We start from the raw sequence: 18392 nt of genomic DNA, 5'->3' as shown, positions 1-18392 counted from the left end.
AACTAGGATTTTAAGTGTCGAACTTAAGAACCAAATTACGAAGAAGAGACATGACACAGATTTAGCTCTTAGCTGTAAATCGCTTATGTGGCAAGAGAGAGTACGTAGCGATAACGATTAGAGCTGAGGACCAAATTATTCTTGATTACCTTATGCACGATAATACTGTTAAAAACGACAGAGCTTAAGGAGCTAGATGAAGTGATGAATAGTAGAAATGAAATTCGTTTAATTAAGCGTTCCCAATGTAAAACACCAGTTATATCAGAGGAAGAGGAAGTTAACAACAGAAAGACTTTTACGTGAGGGATTGTAACAACGCTTTTCTACAACCCGACCTAGCCCTTCTTTTATGATTTACATTAGGACTTCTATTTTGAATTCCTTCTTGAATCTTCAACAATTTATTAGACAAAAGACTTTCGATAATCGACTTATTACAGTTCAGTATAAAAACCAATTACAATATCACCTTTGTCAAATCGTCCGTGTACCATGGTTATATCACAAGTTAGCAGTCTAAACATTTCCATAATTATTTCTCGAGCTTATTTCAACACCATAGTTGGCTATTCGGTATTCTTCTCGATCCTACTTCTTAGTTCACAATTTTGTCTACGTTTAGAAGTCCTTTTAACATTTAGAGTTGATTATTCATTTAAATTACTCAACTTTTCTAAGCTTTAACTACACGTTTTAACTTGAAAACTACAACTGTGTGCTTGTTCTCAACTCACACACAGTCAACTTTTATCACAATCAATCATGAATTCACCCCTTACAATGTCATCAAACAAACTAGAACCAATCTCACCATGAGCCTACTCGCTATTTTCCACAATTCCCAACCTTATCAGCTCTCGTCATTTGGCCATACGAAACAAATAAATAATCCACGATTACTCGATAAGTTTTGCAACATTCGTAATGAATTGACCATCTTTCCAATTTTACTCCTTACTTATATAAACCTTGCTTGGGCATACTTGTGTAAGTTTTGAACTTTAGAAATTCACTGTGTGTGGAGTTGCTCACCTTCGCAATCTGCATTCTCCAGAAGTCAGTTGAGACTTACTTTACTCGATATTCCTTGTGAATTTTTGTCATTCATTTTGAGAGTTAGTACGGTAACCATACAAGATGTCCTTTTTTTTCATTCCTTGTAAACGCCATTTATGCGGTGTGAACGTCTTTCATTTTGATGTCTTCTTGAAAATTTTCTCGAGCATGGTAAACATCTAGTATTGCTCCTAAATATAGCCATCAAGGCAATAACTCATTAAGAGCAAAACTTTTAAATACGAAAGATGGAATGTGTAGTATACCACAACAAGAAAAGATTTGGACCTTTAATTTTTCCGACCCTATGGTCTATGGTTAAATCGACGCGTTAAGACACATCGATTATTTGGCTGCCCAAATATGACAAATTTTCAAACTCTGAGAGAAGAGAGCGACCTTTGTGCCAAAATTCATCATATCTGAACCTAATGACACATTACCCAAGGACTTAGGACGAGGGTGGATGCAACATCATGATGCCGTGGCGACGTCCCGGTATAAAAAACTTTTAGCAGTGATCAAAAGATTTAATACCGCTAGGCAATCAAGAACCGACTGACGAAAATCCATCTACCTTTCACCTATCAGAGAAAAACTGATCAGAGAAAAAATGATCATAAAAAAAATGACGAGGCCATACATTAGAAAATCATAAGGTGGCGTTGTATGTTAGTCACTCGGGTATCGACCTAACCCCGAAAGATTTGACACCCTAGGTCCCAAATTGATAACCGAAACAACGGACGAAGGATTAGTCAATTCAAACTAAGATTCTAACCGCGTGATGCCAACCAAAGAATTATGTAATAGAGAGGAGTGAAGACCTAAATGGTTGTAAAAAAGGAAGGTGCACTTTTTGGAAGTTAACTCAATAAGATTGGAATGGTGAGCAATTAAGGCCGAGCGATTAAGACCGGAAAGTATTGAATTCGAAATGAGACCACTACCCACACCTCTTTTTCAGGTAACTGAATTTAAATTTTGAGAACAAAATTCTTAATTAGGTGGGTAGGATGTAAATCCCATAAAATTAGCGAATAATTAATCAATAAATTAATTTTAATGAAGAGAGTTTGTCTTCTTCCCCATTCAGCAAAGGAACACTAAAACAAGCCAACGGGAGAGAAGAGAAGGGTTCCAACCTTTGGTCTTCATTAAATCCTCCACAACTTTCCACTCCGAGCTCCGATCGCCGCACCAATTACGGCCACGCGCCTACGGCATCGAGCCCGACAAAGTCCGGTATGTGGATTGGTATGAAACTTCCATTTTCATTCTCATACTCTCTTTTTCCCAAATTTTCAAAAATTATATAGAGTGGTGTTGAAATTTTGGTTCTTCGATGTCATAGGGTCCGATTAGCTTGAGAAAAATATTCACTCTTGCTTATATGGCGCTTGGGTAAGGTGAGAATTCTAGAACCCTAACTAATTATTTAATTGAGTATGTTAGGTATTGAATTTTGGATATGTTTTTGTGATAAATGTGTTAGGCATATGTATATATGTGATATGAGGCAATTGGATATGTTGGAAGCTTAATTGGACGCTTGGAGCGAGATCTGGTTGTTGAATTTTGGTGATTGAGGCTTGCAATTTTGCCTTGTGGGTTGCCTTGGATTATACGAGGAAATTGGCCATGGTATGGTTTAGGTTTCTCGTATTTAATATATAATGTCTTGTAAAACCTTAGGCTAGACGACTTAGGATAAGTTGAATTATAAGTGTTGGATTTTATTTGGTGGTTTAGTTGGCATTGCATGTTTGGTTTATTGAGAAATGAGAAATTGTTGGTGTTATGGTATGAGTATAGTTGATGTGGTAAAGAGGCTAATGAATAATAACTTTGATGGTGGTAAAGGTAATTGTTAATCGTGGTTATGTTAAGGATTATGATTTTGATGCTATTATTGAGAATGTTGAAAGAAAATGCATGTAAGGTTGAGGTATGCTTGGTTTTGACAGAATGTGGGGTTATGATGCTAAATTGAAATGTTATGGTACGGTTTGTATATTTAGAGTATTAGTATTGAGTTGAGTTGGTGATAATAGAGGTTTAAGAATTTTTGTGAAAAACTAATTTTTGGCCGAACTTTGGCGAGCCATAACTTGGCTTCTGGACCCCTAAATTGTTTCTAATTATTTCATATGAAAATTGGGTCCATAAAGTTTACACCGTTCGAATAATGGATGAAAAATGATTTAAAACCAAAAAGTTATACGCGTCGTCTATAGACTTTCAGACTTAGCAAAATTTTTGACAAAATCTCTTTCCATCCGTACGCATACACTTCATACACGAAGGGTCGTTTCTGTTTGGCATGTATGCGTACGTGGACATGTGTATGCGTACGCATACTACCAAAAAAGGGACCTATGAATACGCGAGCATAGGGCATACACGAGCGTGCGATTCTGTCCAGTGTACATGCGTACGTGAACAGGTGTATGCGTACGCTTCTTGGGCCAAACGGGATCTATGCGTACGCATACCATGACATGCATACGCATAGCCCTGTTTTCAGCAAATAAATGTTTTACGTTTTAAACCCAATTTTGACCTTATAAACCTCTATTTTTACTCTTTTAGTTCCTAGATCTTAGTGATATGTCTAGTAATAAGATGAAGCTAGGTAAGGTGGTTGTTTGGGGGTGAAATAAGATTTGAAATGATAAATTATGTATGAAAATGCAAAGGTACGAAGTATATGTGTGATGCCATGGCTATACTGAATGATTATGCAACGATTATGAACAAATGTAAAGAGATAATGATGAATTTGAGAATGAATGAACATAATGACTGTATGGATATGTTGGATGTGAGGAAGGCCTTAGGGTGCTAATCGCTCGATTCTTTTCTCTCGCATTCCTTGTGATTGTGTTCGGTGGGATGTAAGGAAGGTGGTAGGGCACTAATCCCCCGATGAATTTTTCTCTCACATTCTCTTTCTCTCTCTATCTGCAAGGTGGTAGGGCACTAATCTCCCGATTTATTTTTCCCTAGTGTATGCCTCCAGGAGAAGGTGGTAGGGCACTAATCCCCCGATCTTATGCCTCCTGGAGATGCGGAGTCGAAAGACGGTATCCGGGTTAGCTACCGGGTGTGTCGAGTTCTGGCAGATAACCGATCGTGAGCTCACGGCTAATAGGAAAGACATGCATCATATGTATTTGTATGATTTTGTTTGATTATGCATTAATTGGGATTGCCTAAGTGATTATAATATGCTAATTGTTATACTTGCTATTTGTATTACCTGTATTCTATTTGTGTTTGCCATTGTATGCTTTTCTATTTGTGCAATTTCATCGGAGTTGGAGGAACGGAGTAAAGGCAGAGAGATTGAGGATTATAGTTCGATTTTGGTTAAGTTAGAACCTTAGAGAACCACCCGATTATGGTTTCTGTTTTAGTACTTTAAGTTTGATAATCTGAGTGTTGGCGTTTTAGGATTGCCTTTGACATTTTCAAGACCTTATATCTTATGCACTAGCACCTTTACCATGTTGAGATCCCCCGGTTCTCATCCCATACGATATTGTTGTTTTTCATATGCAGGTCGAGAGGCACCTCGCTAGGAGTATGGAGTTCTGCAGCGAAGTGGATCATTTTGGGGCTTGTAATTTACTCATTTGAATATATAAATTTTGATTTGTTTGATTAATTATAATTTGTGTGTTGATCATGTTTATAGTTTGTGATTAAAAGTGTATAGCCTGCTATTACGAAAAATACTCCTGTAGACAATAGGTTTGTAAGTTGCTAAAATTATATAAGTTTAAATAGAGATACCATTTGAGAGTTATACATATGCAAGTTAATGAATTACTTAGAATCTTAAATAGATATATCATTTATATAATTAATTTTTCTTTTCAATATTTTATTGTCTATAAAGTTTTAATTATGCAATTTACTTAGCCACCATAAGGTATCTTGTTGTTCATATCGAACCTTATGTAACTTCATTCATCTTTTCTAGATTTAAAATATATGTTTATAGTGCTACTTTTTTCCATACACGAGTAATTATTTTTTTACTTTATTCTTAAACTTTGATTGTGAACTTTTTTTTTATCAAAGATAGGAGACTCGAACCCGCAACCTCTTAATTGAGTTTGGGGAGACTATGCCATTTGAGCTATCACTACAAGAAAAATTGCTTTTAGCGGCCATTTATTTTGTTTTTAGCGGCAATAAAAATAGTCACTAATACATTTACCGGCAATTAGACATTAGCCGTCTTATGCTTTGTCACTAAAAGGTTTTAGTGGTAATTATAACATTTGCCGGTAAAGACCGTTTTAATGGCCGCAAAAAGTATATAACTTTTAGTGGCCATTTTCTTGGCAATTTATATGGCCACCAAAAGTAATTATAAGATTGCAATGTTATTCACTTTTAGTGGCCATTACTATTGCCGCCAAAACTCATTTTACTGGCAATTTATATAGCCACTAAAAATAATTCTAAAATTGTAATATTATTCAATTTTAGTTGCCATTACTATTGCCGCTAAAATCTTAAGACTTTTTTTAGTTATACTCATTTTCTTAGAAGCAACGAACTATCTTTTTTCTAGAATCAAGTATATATTTTTGCCAAGAATAGTTATTATTATGCATAATATAAATACACTAAAATTTATTGCTAAAAAATGAGATATTTTATTAAACTCAAAATATTAATACACAAATTTCTCTTGAAAAATAATATACCATGTTACAAATCTAAACAACAAAAAATACTACAAACCTATAACTATATTACATTAATGTAGCAATACAAGTGTTAGCAATGATCTAAAATTGTACCTTTAAAAGTAGCCTACTAACTTTCGTTTTTAGCAATTGATCTAAAAATTTAAAAGTAAATGAAAAAGAAAAATCATGAATCATGAATATACTAAAGAATCCAAAACTATAAATCTTTGGCCACTCTTCAAGGAATTGATAGCTTAGTCAATGTTTTTCACCTTTGAAGATTTCACCTCTTTCACACACCTTGTTTCTTCTTTTCCAAAGGAACTGCATTTGCCTTCAAGGATGGTTTCTTGGTAGGAACTGCTTTTGAAACTTTCTGACTTACTACTCAATTGTGGAGTTTCGAGGACCAGTTTTGTGATTTCCTAGTCTTTTTATTGGATGGATGAATCTTAGGCTTGTTCTTGGAAGTAATATTGGTGTCTATTGAAGTAGTCTTCTTAGAAGCACTTCTTTCCGCAATTCTTTCCTCCATTCGCTTTCTACTTTCTTTTTCCTATCAAAACAAAATAGCCTTCAAAGTTCAAACAACAATAACAGAAACTTGAACAAGTAATGGAGTTCCACTTAGAAGAGTTAAAATTACCTTTGCATATTTGCTTTTAGTAGCTACCATTCTGCTTCCAGGGGATGCTCTGGTTTTTGAGGTGATATCTGATTTGCTCCTTCCATTAAGTCCATTTACTGGCCTATCCCTTTGCTAGAATCTGATTGACAAAATAGTGGCATAAATGATTATGCCAACCAAGTCATCATATATCAAAAAAGACGACTGAAAAAATCGATCACTAGTTTAAAACTACCGTTGAACCATACAGCATAATCTTCTGAACTTTTGTGATCTCGAAACCAGTATGGTTGTCCTCATTAAATATTGTCAAGCTGATCAAGCAATCATTTTATGAGAGATATATAGAAGGTTCCTAAGACCAAAATCTCATGTTTTCAGATTACCAAGTATATATCAGCAAATCAATTTATGACTAAATTAGTGACTGTAGTCAGTCAGCCAAACACCTTCATTTTATTTTTCAACAAGCAGCGAGTCAAGGTCCATGAAAATAATTAAACAATAAAACATATCGTTAAAAGGATAACAACGACAATGGTTGAGTCACTAACCTGAAACAGTGTCTCAATGAGTTTAATTAGACTGGCCAGCTGCCGTAGGACGTGAATTGTAACCACTTTGTGTTTAAATATTGAACTGCTACGAAGATAAAGGACAACTGGAAACAAATGAATGTTGGTTTTTGGAGCAGATCTGCTGGTAAGAGCCGAAATATGTCCATGGCACCTTCCACCCATCATATGAAAGTTGATTTCAACAATTATAATAATAGGATTAGAGCAGTTTAAGAGTGAGAATAAGATACATCCACACAGTGGACTAAACTTTGTCAAAAGCAATTGAATGTTGTCACTGACCTCAGGAAATGTTATACTACACCCTTGAATTTGCTGGAACTGAGAGATATTGAGTTTCCACATGCTTCACTAGGCAAATGTTATCCTCAAGTTCCATGATCACTTGGATACTCAAAGAACACTCAGCAGTCCAGGAACTCTTATTTTCCAACTCAATAGTTGTGTGTAGATAAGCTCTTTCATAATTGTTAAAAAATGATGACACCAAGTGCGGATCAATTATTTTTACTGGCTGCACAAAACAAAGATACTGAAATCATCCTCCCAAGTAATGGTTAGAACTTAGAAGCACTATCAACTATCAAGAAGTAAACTCTAAAGAATGCTCAATCAAATTCATTAGCTGTATGGAAAAAGGTATCATAGCATTTCTCTAATTGAGAACTACAAAAAAATCAGTATATGACAGGACTAGCAGTTCTTTATATTTAACCATGAATACAGAAGGGAGAGGAAGGACAATGCACTGAACCGAAAAGGACGATCAGGAGAAAAAAGGCTAACTTAAATGGTCTCAATGACAAATTCTCATGCATGAAAAGAATTTGGGATAGTGAAATAACATATTTAATATAAGTATATAACTCACCCCAATAATAAAAATAGAAACTTCATCCCATATTCTAGTATTTCTATCTCTACAACCAAATTCAACACTAGCATTAGATAAAGATGCATTTTGTTTTACATGACCCATTCTGTAGTGCACATTCTCTTCAAATTTTAAGCAGTCAACATGTAATGCTCAAAATGCACTATATTTAAAAGAATGATGGTTTTTATATATTATTTGACATAATTAAGGGAAAATAAAAGGAAATACATTGTCCATGGAACATTAATCAAGTAAGTGACCTTATTGGAGCTATCCAATCCCAGCCTTCCACATATTGTGTGGCAACATCCTTGCCTATCTGCAGAGCAACAAACGAGAATGACTTAGACACTACAATAATCAATCACTTCCTCTATAACTCTCGTCAGGCTCTCAATTCCAAAGCCCTAACTGATTTAATAAGCTCTAAACCGTATCCTGACCTCATGATCACCACCCTGTCCCCCTTCAGGAGGAATTCTCCCAGGATGATCGGGAGGGTGAACAAGAACAGATAGAAGATTACTGCCATCAGGGTGAAGAATATCGGTGACATCAACTACATGCCTTCGAAACATTCCTTTTGGCAATGTGATTTTGTGCCCATTCAAATACACATTAGCATAGTAATTGATTCCACGAAAGTTCAGATCACAGTGTTGATTGATAGACTGCAAAGGATTCAGTAATTAGTTAACTTATGTCAATCCATGATCTATCAAAACAATAAAGAAACAAATATCAAATAAAGAACCACAACAACAGAGCATCAATTTCAACATGAGAAGAAGAAACGTACCAGCTTACAGTTAAAGGTGGTAAAAAACTAGAAGGTATAATAATCTCTTCTAGAATCAGCAATATCTACAATGTCTTCATTTTGAAGTCCATAAAAGGGATCAGGCACCACTTTGTTCTTCGCTAAGGTCCCCATAACATTGTCAATTCAATAGATAGTAAACTACCACAAAGACAAGAATGAAAGGAAATGCATGAATGGATAGTAATTAAAAGCTAATAATGCTATGTTTGTCACAATCAAGAGAGAGAGAGAGAGAGATTACGTTCCAGGGACGAGAGCTTGCATCCATGGTGAAGTGGGGGAAGTAGGGGGGTGAGTAGTGGTGAGTTGGATTCCAGTGAATTGGACTTCGGTGGACCTGGCTGCCAGCCACCCTGAATCAAGCACCGTCTTGCGGTGTTGCTCCGCCATAGTCGCCGGAGTTGAGAATAATTAGATCACTGAACCGACACGAGTCAGAGAAATTATAACAGGTTGAGAGCTCTTTAGTGCTGTCTAACTTCTCACAAAGATCGTCAAGCTTCTGCTGCATGCTTGATAGCTCCTGGTCCTGGTAAGTAAAAAGCCACAAAAACAAAACAAAATCATGATTTCAAAACAAGAAAACAAATTGAGAAGAGTGAAGGTGAAAGGAAAAGGAATCAATCTACTACCCTAAGCTCAACAGACTTCTTAAGGTTCCATATCTGCTTGTTCTTCTTGGACTCAGAAACCGCAACGGCAATAACTGCAACTAACAGAAACCTTTGAACAATAGAAGCAAAATTGGTAGAACTCAAAACTATACAATTTGTTACTATTATATTCTAATTCCAATTTCCCTGAGTCCCTCACAACCGCAAATTTGAAATTCTATGACATTTGCATAATTAACACAATTATTCACAAAAATCAGCAGTAGAATCTTCAAATTTGAAATCTAAAAAGAAATTGCTGACAAATAAAAAAAAAAAATATATATATATATATATATATATATATATATATAGAGAGAGAGAGAGAGAGAGAGAGGAGAATTGCCGAACCTTTTCGCGAACAGTGCCGGAACTAGAGAGCACGAGCTCAAGCTTAGAATTTCGCAGAGAGCCAAACGAGCGAGCATCCGGTCAAGAAGCTCTCCATCCTCCATGCCGAATTTCTTTGCCGCCATTGACGATACTGATACCGGTTCCGCCATAGCGACATAGATCTAAGACGAATGAAGAAACGACGATAGCAACGCGGATCTGAGGCGGAGGATGAAAATAGGAACAACGATGCAGTTTGAATGGTGGACGGTTGTCGGCGATGGCAAGGTCTGCGGCGGTGGTTGGTGATGGAGGGAAGTTCTAGGTTGTGCCGTTGAGTTTCTGATTTAGTAGGAGAGGTTTTAACTACCTTTGGTAACTGATGGAAAAAATGATAAAAATAAAAATAAAATAAAAAGCTTAGCGGCAATAATGTTAATTGCCGTTACTGATGGAGAAAAATTAGAACTAAAAGTAGAAAGATAGTAATAATTTAATGGCAATAGTAATAATTGCCATTATAAAATATAATAATAATGGTAAATATATAATTGCCATTAAAACATAGTTTAAATAAAATTAATAGTAGCCATTGTATTATGGCCACTAAAAATTTGTCGTTAAAACTAATTTTTTTAGTAGTGTATTACTCATTGGCAACTTTGATTGTGAACTTATTTGTACACTTTTAGCGACAAATTATAGAAAAAATTATTATAAAAAATTATAAAATTTTAAATTTTTTAGTTTAAAATTTATTGAATTTAAACATTTAAAATTATATATTGTATTTTTAAACAAATTTTTTAAAAACAATAAAATTTAAGATTACCGTTGGATTTACCGGGGGATAAATCTGACAGTAAACTCTAAAATTTTGCAAATTAAAAATTAATATCACCTGCTAATTAAATCTGCTGGTCATTTGTAACGAACAAAAAAATCTGCTTATAAACAATTATCGACAAAATTTATCCGTCGTATTTATCCCGACGATAACTATATTACCGGCAAATTTTTTAGTAAATCCGATGGTATCCGATGAATTTTTTATAGTGTTTGATAAAGCATTTATTTTACAAAAGTAATTTATCAAAATTGTGTTTTGAATACTTTAGAAAATACTTCTAATTTTTAAATGTTGCAAACATAACTACAAACACATGAATTTTTTTTATTTACTAAACATAAAAAAATATTTATACTTTTAGTATAAATATCTCTTTAAAAAGCATAACTAACCAGCATAAATTCTAAGGATTAACATACTATAATATCTACTTCAACAACAGAGCTATCTGATATGCTTGTTGTTAATCTTTCGAAAGTATTTAAGTTGGCTGTCCTATTTTACTTTTTTTTTTTTATAAAACATTTATTATTCATTATTTATTTATTTATTTTAAAGGTTACCATTTAATTTTGTGACATTTTATTAATATAATGGTGATAAAATACATAATGATTTTTATATCTTTAGTCTCTTAAAATTATATTTTTATCTTTAACTTTTTAAAAAAATATATTTTTCAGTCAATTAAAATTGTTATTAACAAATTTTTTAAAAAGAAAATTAAATTTCAAAAGATTAAAATCGTTATTAATAATTTTTCTTTTTTAGCAAATACTCTATGTTAACAAAATTTAGCAACAAATTTCGGTATTTAATAAATCTCATATGATAATCTAATATTAAAGCATGATTTTGGATAAAGTGATGCTTACAAATAAAAGGGAAAGAAGGAAATTGACTACTCAAAAAAATGGATATTTTCGTTCAATTGAAAGAGTAAAGTGTGATCTTTAATTCTTTAAAAAAAATTTCATTTTTTTTAGTCTCACAAAAAAAATGTATAGTAAAAAATCACACTTTGTCCTCTTAAATAAAAAAATTGAGAGAATCCAATCTGGCGACTCAATAGTCGAGACGACTTTTTCTTTAAGATATTCTTCCCACTTTTGAAGGAATGACCAAAACTATTTTTAGTTTTTTACAAAATTAAAGGATGTGATCAAAGAACACATTGGTTTATTTACTTTCCTCTAAAAGTATATGACCTAACAACATCCTTTTATTTAAAAATTAAGATAGAGTATTATTTTAATTTAAAGGTGAAAATTGAAATATTTTTATTTCTTTTTTGTGATTGAACGGGACCTAAACCTGAAAAAAGAAAAAAAAAATTTACATATTACAGTTCAAATGGAGGATAGGAACCTCCAATACATCATTTTGAACCAGATGTTCTAAGTCTTGGAGACACATATCTAGAAACCTAAAACTACTTCTATCTCTAAGGTTGTTCTTGGCCAGCCAATAAGTACAGAAATTGGCTTCTCTCTATACATGTTTGAAGTTTAAATCCCATGTACTGTTCCTCATGTCAAAGATTAGCCGAAGTAAGGAGTCGAGGGGTTGACTTTCAGCTAGCATATTAATGTTCTCGATCATACTCTGGCAATCAGACTCAATTATCATTCGTCTAAAATTGGCCATATCAATGTTCCAGGGCGATGTTTCTCGGAGCACAAAAATTTCTAACAAATTGGCCATGCTTGATGATTTCCTCAACCGACTGTAGGATTGAGATGACCAAGATCCAAGCCTTCAAACGTGAGCTTTCCCTCTGCATGCTCCTCGTCAACGATGATCTGTTTTATTTTTTATCCTTTCAATTGCATGTTTACTTTCATAATTCATAGATTATTAGAATTTTTTTCTTTGGGACATGCAGCTATAACAAGAATGAGGGAGGAAAAGGTTCAATGTAAGGGAATGCAAGATCCATAACCTCTCACTACTAAAGAAGTGGATAATAATAACAATGGACCCTTGAATAAGAATAACGGGATGACTTCACTTTAACTTTGGACCGAGTTTAATTAGACTCGAATCTCGTCCTAATATTTTATTGAATCTATTTTGATCCGACCTTAAATTGATTTGAAATAAATTAGGTTAAATTGGGCCAATCTAATATCAAATTAGTATATATGAGTTTATAAATATTATATTATATTTATACCAAAATATATTATTTTAAAGCAAAAATAATATCATACAATATAGATGTTTCTTTCTCTATACTTTTTGGATTTTTTTACGGATAAAATAATAAAAATAAATATTAATACTTTAATTTTTTGCTTAGGACCAAGTACGATATTAAAATCATCTTCTAACGTTTTTTTTCGTTCAAAATCGTCCTTAATGTTAAACTTTATTTTAAAATCGTAATTCCGACAAAAATATCCTCTCTCTCTCTCTCATACACATACAAACATACATACATACATACATACATGAAAAATGAACAAATTAATCAAGAAAATTAACAATCAACACAACACAACAAGAACCCAGCTAAAGAGAACTCAGTTCACATACCAGAATTTTAGCGACAATGGCGAGAAGAAAAATAGGACAACTGAGACCAAGAAGCACGATAAGCAGCACACAACAAGGGCGAGAAACATTTATATAATTAATTTTTGGGGCTTTGTTGTAATTTACTCATTTGAATATATGAATTTTGATTTGTTTGTTTAATTATAATTTGTGTGTTGATTATGTTTATAATTTGTAATTAAAAGTGTACAGCCTGCTATTACAAAAAATACTCCTGTAGACAATAGGTTTGTAAGTTGCTAAATTATATAAGTTTAAATATATATACCATTTGAAAGTCATACATATGCAAGTTAATGATTACATAGAATCTTAAATAGATATACTATTTATATAATTAATTTTTCTTATCAATATTTTATTGTCTAGAAAATTTCAATTATGCAATTTACTTAGCCACCATGAGGTATCTTATTTTTCATATCGAACTTTATGTAACTTCATCTTTTATGGATTTAAAGTATATGTTTATAGAGCTACTTTTTTCCATACACGAGTAATTATTTTTTTTTCTTAAACTTTGATGTGTGAACTTATTTATACACTTTTAATGAAAAATTATAGAAAAATTATTATAAAAAATTATAAAATTTTAAATGTTTTTAGTTTAAAAATTATTGAATTTAAAAATTTAAAATTGTATATTATATTTTTAAACAAATTTTTTAAAAAAATTAAAATTTAAGATTATCGTCAGATTTATCGGGAGATAAATCTGATGGTAACAAACTCTAGAATTTTTCCAATTAAAAGTTAATATCACCCGCTAAATCTGCCGGTAATTTGTAGCGAATGAAAAAATTCGCCTGTAAATAATTATCGGTGAAATTTATACTGTTGATGAGTGAATATTTTATACCCTTTTTGGTACTGTTTTCTTAGTGTTTTTAGTTATATTTTGTTAAATTTTATTAAGTTTTAGTAGGTTTTAGAGCAAAATTCACTTTTTGGATACTACTTTGAGTTTTTGTGTTTTTCTTATGATTTCAGGTAATTTCTGACTGAATTTGGCAAGTTTTGGAAAAGTCTGATTCAGAGGTAAAAAAAGGACAACAACTGCTTTAAAATCCTGACCTCCTTGGATTCCAACGAGCATATCTTGAGCTACAGAGGTCCAATTGATGCATTCTCAAGGCGTTGGAAAGCTAACTTTAAGAGCTTTTCAGCAATATATAATGGTCTATACTTTTCGTTGGAGAGAACTGCCCAAAATGGGCGTTGAACGCCCAAACTACCCCCTTTCTGGCGTTCAACACCCAAGAAGGACCAACCTCCCAAGTTGAACGCCCAAACTGGTGTTTAACGCCACCAAGGGAGCAAGAAAGCAGTGTGGACATCCCTAGTGGGCATTCAATGCCCACTCCCTCAAGTTGGACGCCAATCTCAGCCCAAACACTCACCAAGTGGGCCCAGAAGTGAATTTTAGCGCTCTTTAGCTTGTTTAGTCTTACCATTGTACTTTTTAGTTTTAAGTTAACATATTTAGGCATCTCCTATTTAAAGGGGAGATCACTTAGGAATTAGGCATTCCTCTGGAAGTAGAGTTATCTTCTTCCAACCTTTTGACATTCTACACCTTTTTATTTTCTGTAAATTATGAGCAACTAAACCTCTTAGGTTAAGGTTAGGAGCTCTGCTATTCCAATAGATTGATACAATTACTTTTCTACTTTAATGGATGTTTGATTCTATTCTATGATGTATTTTTGTTTTTCATCCTTATGAATTTGGGGTGAAACTGACGTATGACCCCTTATTCTACATGAGTTCGTGCGAGTCCCTGACAGGATAGTGTTGAGCTACAGCTTGAGAGTGCATCACAGATTCCAACATGTATCTGGGCTAATTGGAATATGTGACATAAAATCCTGTTAGCCGTGGGTGGCTGAGGTTTCTGTGGCGCTAAGGTTAGAATCATAGAGCTTCATTCTCCGATCTGGAAGATCCGACCTTGTCTGTGGCGTTTTGAGTGGGATCATCAAATTGAATACGAGAGCTTCACCCTCCCCAGATTGAATGACCACTGAAGTTGGCATTTGGTTTGGATAAGAGGAGATTAATGACCACTGACCCTGGCGTTAATCACTTACAGCCTTGCCATTGAATGAATCACTCATTGTTAAAGTAGTGGATAAGAAGTATTAATCCGGAAGAACCAGCATCTCCGAAGCCTTAACTAATTCCTTATTATTGTTTCTACATCACATTGGTATTCCTTTCGTTCTTACTTTGTTTTATGCTTTTTTACAACAAGCACACTTTTCAATTCGCCTGACTAAGATTTGCAAGATAGTCATTGCTTGCTCAATCCAACAATCTTCATGGGATCGACCTTCACTCACGTGAGGTATTACTTGGATGACGTGGTGCACTTGCCGGTTCAGTTGTGTGAAGTTCAATTTCACGCACCAAGTTTTTTGTGCCATTGCCGGGGATTGTTCGAGATTGACAAACTACCGGTTATCTTGTTGCTTAGATCAGGTACCTTTTACTATTTTTCTTTCAATTGTTTTTCTTAAAAACTTTTTCGAACTTTCTTTTTCTTTTTTTTTCAAAAATTTTTCAAAAACTTTTTTTCTCTTTAATCATCTTTTCCTTTTGTTTGAGTCTTGTGTCAGTTTTTAAGTTTGGTGTCCCTTTGGTTTTTGTTTCTTTTCTTGACTTTTCAAAAATTGTTCTTGTTTTTCTTGCTTGGTTTTCGAAACTTTCTTGGTATTTTTCTTTGTTTGATTTAAAAAATCTTTAGGTTTGGTGTCTTTGAGTGTTTTTCTTTCAAGATTTTCAAAAATTAGTGTCTTTGATTTTAAAAATTCTAAAGTTTGATGTCTTTTTGTGTTTTTCTCTCTATTTTTGAAATTAGTATCATTTAATTTAAAAAAAATTTTAAGTTTGGTGTCTTGTTAGTTATCTTTTTGTTTTTATTTAAATTTCTAGTTTATCTTTTATTTCAATTCTTTATCTTATCTTTTCTTTCTTTAATTTCAAAATTTTGATATCTTATCTTATTTTAAATTTAATTTTCAAATTAAATTTTTATTCAAATTTTAAATTCAATTTTTAAAAGTTTAGTATTCTATTAGCTTTTCTTATTTCAAGATTGAATTTCAAAATCTTTTAAATTTTCAAATCTTATCTTCCCTTGTTTGACTTTTTCTTTCCAAATTTGAATTTCAAAATATTTCTTTGACTTTCTCTTTTTAAATTTGAGATTTTTCAAAATCAAATCTTTTGTCTTAAATTTTAAAATCTTATCTTATCCTGTTTGACTTTTTTCTTTTAAAATTTAATTTTTCAAATCTTTGATTGACTCTTTCTTTTAAAAATTTCAAAAATTTTCAAAATCAAATCTTCTATCTTATTTTCAAATCTTGTTAGTTAGTGTTTGATTTTTTTAATTTTAATTTCAGAAGTTGGTGTTATCTTTTACTTTCTTTTTGAATTTCAAAAATTTTTAAACCTCTTTCTTCCTAATTTTTAAAATTTTTCGAATTTTCTAAGTTATTTTTATTTCATTTTATTTATTTTCGATTTTTTTTTGTATTTTATTTAATTATTTTCGAATTCAAAACAAAAAATATTTAATTCTTGTTTCTTTGGGATATCTCACTGGGAGCTCTCTAAATTTTGACATAGAGGCTCTCCCTTTTCTTTGTCTCTTGTTACAGAGAAACACTAAAATCACTATGGATCAGGATGAGGGTGCTCAACACAAAAGATTTTTGGGGTCTTATACAGCTCCCATTCCCGACTTCTATGGAAGGAGCATTAGTATACCTCCTATTGGAGTAGCTTATTTTGAGCTCAACCCAGAGTTGATCTTTCTAGTGCAACAGAATTGCCAGTTTCATGGACTCCCACAGGAAGACCCAATAAATTCATCTCTGACTTTTTACAGATTTGTGATACTGTGAAGACCAATGGAGTAGATCCTGAAGTCTACAGACTGATGCTTTTCCATTTGCTGTGAGGGATTAAGCAAAGGATTGGCTTTGCAACCAGCCCAAGGGGGAGTTTGAACACTTAGGATAAGGTTGTTGACAAGTTTCTGAATAGGTTCTTTTTCCTAAGGAAGCTGACTAAGTTGATGATAGACATTGAGACCTTTAAGCAAGGAGAGAGTGAGTCGCTCTTCGATGCTTGGGAGAGGTACAAGCTGATGTTGAGAAGATGCTCCACTGAAATGTTTTCAGATTAGGTCAAGCTGGATACTTTCTATTACGGACTCTCTGACATAGCTAGGATGTCCCTAGATCATTTTGCTGGTGGTTCAATACATATGAGAAAGACAATTGAAGAAGCTCAAGAACTTATTAAGACATTTTCCAGCAACCAGTATCTATACTCATCTGATGAGACTTTAATGAAGGGAGAGGTCAAGACAGTGTCCATTAAATTAGACCCTTCGAAACAAACTGAGTCTTTAACCCAGCAGCTGCACCTTATAACCCAACAAGTTCTAAGCTTGCAAGAAGTGTTGCAGGAAACCCGAGCTTCTAGCAAGAATATGGAAGCACGGTTGAACCAGACTGAATAGCATTTGTCTGAACGGATAAGAGAAGAGTGCCAATCCATCCAATTGAGGAGTCGTAGGACCCTGAACACCCAGCCTCAGAACAGTAAGAAGCAAGGGGAAGAAGAAACGGCCGAGGATGAACACACAGTGATTCAAGGCATTATCAGAGGCGTTGAACGCCCAGAAAGGGATAGCATTGGCGTCCAACGCCCAGGAGGTGGCACCACTAGTGTTCAACGCCAGGAAAGGACCAGCAGTGGCGTTGAACGCCCAGCTAGGGGAGGCCATGCAGGCGCAAGTTCAAAGAACACCCCTCCTAAGCAAGCTGGTAACCCTTCTTCTGCCACTATGGACACTCACCCTACACCACTCAAGACCTATGAGTACAAGGCCAAGTTGCCACATCCTCAGAGACTTTAGCGGAAAGAAAAGGATAAGCAATTCTCCAAGTTCCTAGAAATTTTCAAGAAGCTGGAGATCGAAATTTCCTTTGCAGAGGCTCTTGAACAGATGCCTTCATATGCTAAGTTCATGAAGGACATACTGAATAACAAGAGGGATTGGAAGAAAGTAGAGATAATGGTTCTTACTAAGGAGTGAAGTGCAGTCACTCAGACGAACCTTCCCGAGGAACTTAAGAGACCTCTCACTCTTCCCAGTAACCCAGTGCCTACCCCAAGAGAAGAATGCATGGCCATCATAATGGATCCTGAATTCGTATCAAAGGAGGAAGTGCAAGCTGCTAAAGGGTCAGCAGAGAGAGAGGCTTCAGAAAAGGCTGAGGTTACACTTTCACATGCCTCCTCTATA

General features: G+C 33.9%; 1 long non-coding RNA gene across 10 annotated transcripts; it reads right to left on the bottom strand.

Annotated features, from left to right (window-relative positions):
* Positions 1-5708: 5708 nt before the first annotated feature.
* On the bottom strand, positions 5709-10104 carry LOC112783824 (uncharacterized). Of its 10 annotated transcripts, none has more exons than XR_003193617.3 (11): positions 9679-10104; positions 9307-9380; positions 8916-9203; positions 8651-8812; positions 8295-8522; positions 8112-8170; positions 7257-7488; positions 6951-7125; positions 6632-6710; positions 6415-6535; positions 5709-6324 (listed from the first exon to the last, which is right to left on the bottom strand). It is a non-coding gene; the product is annotated as an uncharacterized lncRNA (long non-coding RNA). The 10 variants fall into 10 exon arrangements; XR_003193616.3 differs by having other exon boundaries at positions 6645-6710; XR_011878605.1 differs by having other exon boundaries at positions 8651-8772.
* Positions 10105-18392: the final 8288 nt, after the last annotated feature.

This window comes from Arachis hypogaea, chromosome 20 (genome assembly GCF_003086295.3).
Source record: "Arachis hypogaea cultivar Tifrunner chromosome 20, arahy.Tifrunner.gnm2.J5K5, whole genome shotgun sequence".
Taxonomy (NCBI): domain Eukaryota; kingdom Viridiplantae; phylum Streptophyta; class Magnoliopsida; order Fabales; family Fabaceae; genus Arachis; species Arachis hypogaea.
Note: the sequence above shows the minus strand (reverse complement) of the source record. Positions and strands in the feature narration are given on the sequence as shown.